At 31.3% G+C, this 5736-nt stretch overlaps 1 protein-coding gene across 2 annotated transcripts in view; it reads right to left on the reverse strand.

The window, feature by feature from the left end:
• LOC108692098 (organic cation transporter protein-like) overlaps nucleotides 1-5736 on the reverse strand; it is a 19388-nt gene that overhangs the window by 12886 nt on the left and 766 nt on the right. The window lies entirely within an intron of this gene.

Consider the following 5736-nt stretch of genomic DNA (forward strand, 5'->3'; position numbering starts at 1 on the left):
ACGGACGTGCCTGACACTTCCACAGCCAAGTCGAACTTGTGGTGATATCGCGCCGTGAACGACGTGACCTTCTCGGCGTGGCTGGCTGGTTGGCTGGCTGGCTGAACTCTAGCTGGCTCCGACGAGCCGGCGTGACATCACGCACCACGTTATGCCGGCCGGTGGTCGGCCGATGGTTGCCTTCGCTGCACTAGCTAATCGATAGCCCTCGTCGAAGGGAAGCCGCCGCGATGTACCCGGTGTAATGTCGATGTACACACCTTGTGCGACCGTATGTATGTTCGACCGTCTTATACCTTCTTCTGCCATGAGACCGCGAATTTCGATGGGGGAAGGAAGAAACGCGTGTCGAACGGACACCAATGAACACGTCAGAACACGTGTACCGCACGTGCGCGCGCGCATGCACGTATGCACGTACTATATGCACGCATACGCATGGACACGATAGATGCGTACGTATTCGGCACGTACGCACGTAAAAGGCGATGAGTCAACGTCGCGAAGTTGGTTGGCTGTGTAAGTTCAATTCGATGCAGGGTGAACGCGCGCACGCGAAACCCCCGATATCGCAGTCGGAAGGGGAAGATGGTACTTGGCGCCGGCGCCAAAAACCGATGACGGTAGCGTATAATATGTCACCACCGGGTGTGGTGAAAATTGTCGATAACGACAGCCCTTCCAGCCTGTCTCCGCGAAATATCTCGCTGTCTCTTGATGAATCCAAGATTCGTGTCTCTCTTTCGAGTCCATGATAATATTCCGTTTCAACATTCGCGCCATTGCGCTCATGTTCTGTGAAACACTTCTTTTCGCACTTTATTCAACAGCGATTTAATTTAATACACTCGTTTTGAGCACTTACAAATAATTTTTGAGATAAAAAGCAAGTATTGCTCGTGAAGAAAAAGTTGTAGTCGAGTGACATGCATACTTGCTTATCGCGATATTATTCCACTTGCGCATACACTACACGTGTCCGTGCTATCGCGATTAATTTCACTACTTAATTCCACGTTGCGCGCGTGCCGTTTGGAAAACAAATTCGCGCTACTTTATAATGAATTTCAATTTGGACGCATTGATAAGAAAATCTCAAATTGTTAAATTCTGATTTTAATGAAACTTTATATACTAAAATTGTATTACTATAAATTTAAAAAAAATCAAAGATAACAAGTAACGCATTAGTTATAATTATGTCCTTATTTTTCTTATCATTACTTTGTTATAATAACAATTTGGTAATGACGAATTTTTTTATGACTGTAATATATTAACATCAAAATTGGAAAATCACTCGATCGTTACTCGTAACGGGTTAGAAAATCACTCAATTAAGGGCAGGTTATTCCAGTTTCAAATAAACTATGTAGTAATTTATCTATTGGATAAACAAAAGAATAAAAGAATAAGAACATGAGAAAGTAAGAGAGTTAGGTAGTGAGGTGAACTTTATCAAAAAAGGAATAACCCAGCCTAACTCTGTATTTGTAACGTATTACTTTTTATCATTACTTATCATAATTACATTTATTTATTGAAAAAAAGTAATTTATAACGAGTAATGAGTAACGTTACTCGTTATTTATTACAAATTACTTTTTTTCATCTCTTAAAATCGTTTATTTGTCGCTATTAGTATTTTCTAAATTTATCTATTTATGTAAGTTGTAAGTAAATTTCATTAAAATCAGAATTTGACCCTTTGTGACAACAGCCAATGTCAAGGATGGTACTGAAAAAAAAAACGCGGCTGTTATTGACTGCCGTTAATGATACTGACAATCGACTGAATTATCGATGGAACATTAAGAAATTCCGCTAATAATGTATTAAAGCCATTGTAAATAAATTAACATAAAGATGTGTGTTTAATATAAATATAGAAACGAGTTAAACTGCGCAATTCTCAGTACATCTATTATGTTGTTAGATGAAATATTAACTTTATAATTCAAAATATCTACATTTTACTTTTACACTTAAATTAAATTAACATACAATAATTTAATATGCATTAATTTAAGTGCGCATATATGGTATCCAATCAAATTCGCTATTATTACTTTCTATTATTACTTTCTTACAGATGCATCTATATAAACATATAGAATGGAAATTTAAAAAAAATATATACATATAATAATAAAACTTCAGTATCTCTCATGTATGTGAGATGTCTCGAAAGGAAATAAAACTAGAGAAAAGTTAATTGCTTCATCCATTATAGTAATCAATTGGCTGTCGCTAATTAATGACAGCGACAATCGTTGATAAGATATTAAAGAATCTCCCTATAATGCGCACTAACAAGGGAACATCACAAAGGGTCAAATTCTGATTTTAATGAAATTTTGTATACTCATAACTTACATAAATAGATAAATTCGTAATGAATTTCCGTTGGATTATTTCAATCATACAGTTTCATACGCGTTTAATCATACATATCATATGTAAAATGACAAATCATGGATTTTTTAATATGATTCGTTCTTGCTTTTAATTCTTCACTGAATTCTAATTGTAGAAATCAATCATATTAAAGAATCACTGAGTGCTCACGAATTAATTTTCTCTACTAAATGCAGTCAATAATAAGCTCTTAAAATGTCGTCAACCAAATCTTAATTAATTAATTAATTAGAGATTAATATTACTGACTAAAGCCCATTTCTCTACCAATATAGATTTAATTTCAGTTCAATTTACTGTTTATCTTTGTTTAATTCCTATGTCCACACTGTTAAATCTATATATTAATATACTGTTAATTATACTGTTATCTATACTAAATATTTCGTTATTTTATACTAAAACGATAATTAAATTTGACACTATCATGTCAATTTGATACTATATAGTGTCAAATATAATCATTGTTTTACTACAAAATAACGATATAATTGAGTAGAAGCAGTTTCATAATTGAGTTATAGAAGCAGACTCATATTAAATTTGACACTGTAGATTTAACAGTGCATTTTTATCAATATATTATAGATTAATCTAATTTAATTTTCTTAATTCTTAGCATTAGAAGAAGATAAGCATTAGAAGCTTAGCATTAGAATAAAAAATAAATCAAGATTAAAATTAATTGATAGGAGTAGACATAAAAAAAAATTTGCTTATTTAAAGTGTTAATTGAGTCTATTCGAAGTCATCCTGATTATTAGATTGTAATTCCAAGAAAGAAAACAAGAGATAATTAATCAGCGATGTTACGATGTTTGTGATTACATCCTTGACGTATTATAATTAATTAAATTGAACAGGAAATCGCGGAAAAGCTAAATACGAACCAACGTAATAAAGAAACGCTATCCGTAAAAAAATCACAATAATGGTCTGCCGTATACATAAATATTGCAGTAATTTATCGTTATCGCTTTTGTTAAGCAATCTCACCAATTCATTCGAGATAATAAACATAAATATGTCAACTCGCGCGTGCAATAAAATCCATGCACTTTACGATCTCACATTTTTTTGTTATGACTCTTATCCGATTTCATTGAATTTTACTCAATATATATATGAATTTGCAAAGAAATGCATGAGACGGCGCCGATAAATTTATCTCCATCGACAGAGCGATGAGTAAGGAGAGATCGCAGTTTGACGGATTAAAAGAAACGGGACTGAATAATACAAAGAACTTCGACTAAATGATATAATTGATTTTGAGAGGTCAATTCACAAGAGATCGATCGAGATGTTGAAAATATAAGTCTCCTCGGCATAAAAAAGAACTATCGATGTTATCAAGGCACGTTCGGGGCGCGTGTTTCGCATTAATTTAAGTATTTGTGTCTAAGTATTCTAAGTATATCGTGACTTGGGTAGTAATTTGTAGACTATTTGATAGTAATTAATAATAATTAACGTCTCATAATGTAACAGTATATATTAAAATAATATACAGAATGTCTCAAAACTGATGATAAATATTTAACAGAGTCTTTGTAACATTTTGAAGAAAAATCTAATACGAAAATGCCGAGGCTAATTTTCAAATGGGAAGAATTTAAAAATTACAAATAATAGGATTAAATTAAAGAAAAAGATACTTAAAAATTTATTTGTGAGAAATATATTTATTTCACTGAAATAAATCTTTATTTGTCTAAAATGTTATTCTTAACAAATAAATTATTTCTTTTATCTTTTTATAAATGAGATATATAATTATAAAATACATTTCACAAAAATGTATTTTATAATTAATGAAATATAATTTATAATTAATAAGATATATTTCACAAAAATTTCATTATTACAATCAAAACTAATAAAATTTTTTTTCGTAACCAATAACATTCACAAACATTTGTAAACTACGCAATATTTCAACGTTTTCCTAAGTATAGAATTTCGCGCGCTCGCAGGGATGGCGCCGCAATATAAAAACATTTTCTCGAACTTTACATGGACAATAACAAAATTCAGCACCTTCATACTGATCATCTTGCCATCGCTGAACGCAAAATTCTAGCCCTGTCATTCCCCGTAATTTTTAAATTCTTTTTATTTAAAAACTATCATAGCTTTAGCTTTTTCACGTTAGACTTTTTATCTTAAAATGTTACAAAGACACGCTGTATATATAAAATATAGTAATATATATAGTAATGATATAGTAGTTTAATAATTAGTTTCTAATAACAAGAATAAATGATTACACTATTATGTTATTATGCCACTAAAAATTAGCCTGCATTCGTTTTTTCTATTCTTGTCTCCATTTTTATCTTTATCTAATGAGTAATAAAGACAGAATACAGAACGACGATTATAAAAGTGTTTAAAGTACGTGAACGTTCAAACGTAGCCAGGATAGTCTGTTTTACCGATTACACTATTCGACAAATTTAAACTTTTTTTCTAGATTACGAATGGAATAAAATGATTTTTATAGATTTTTTTATCTCTAAAAATAAATCTGTAAATAAAATTGCTCTATTACATCATATTTTCAAGAAAATTAAACTTAAAGATGCTGAAAATGGCATTTTTGGGTACTTTTCAACTAAAGTATCTTAACAATGTGATGTGATAGAATAATTTCATTTACAGATTTGTTTTCAGCGATAAAAAAATCTATAAGAATTATTTTATCTAATTTATGGTCTAAAATCCGTATTAAACAATGTTATTTTAGAACGGATTTTACAAATTAGACAAAATGATTCTTATAGATTTTTTATAAAATCTGTATGTAAAGCAAATATTGTTATAAGTCGACGCTAGAAGTCGATAATAAAACTGTAATTTTCCAATCTTTTTTCATTTTTTGCATAAAGTCGACTGGTTATTTGGATTACATTTATATTTTAATTGCAGAAAAAGATTGTTAAATCCTTGAGAAAAATATATTTATCCTTGAGAAAAATAATCAATGAAATAGACGATTTTAGGATTTCCCTTAATCACATAAGTAAATTATAACCGAACCACTAACGCGGTCACGACGCGCGAATATTTAAATGCAAAGTGCGCGCTCCAAAAATGTTCCGACTGCGCGCAACTTCAGTTGTCAGTGGCTGCGATTGATTTGGACGCTTTCAGCGCTTTTCAGCTTTTATTCTTATTTTATATCCAATGAATGATAAAGATAGAATGATGATTACAAGCGCTTAAAGAACGTCCAAATCGACCGCAGCCAATGTGTCCAAACATTAAATTAATGATCCCGCAAGCGACGAATGTATTGGAGTATATATATATATA

The sequence above is a fragment of the Atta colombica genome, unplaced genomic scaffold (assembly GCF_001594045.1).
Source record: "Atta colombica isolate Treedump-2 unplaced genomic scaffold, Acol1.0 scaffold58, whole genome shotgun sequence".
Classification (NCBI taxonomy): domain Eukaryota; kingdom Metazoa; phylum Arthropoda; class Insecta; order Hymenoptera; family Formicidae; genus Atta; species Atta colombica.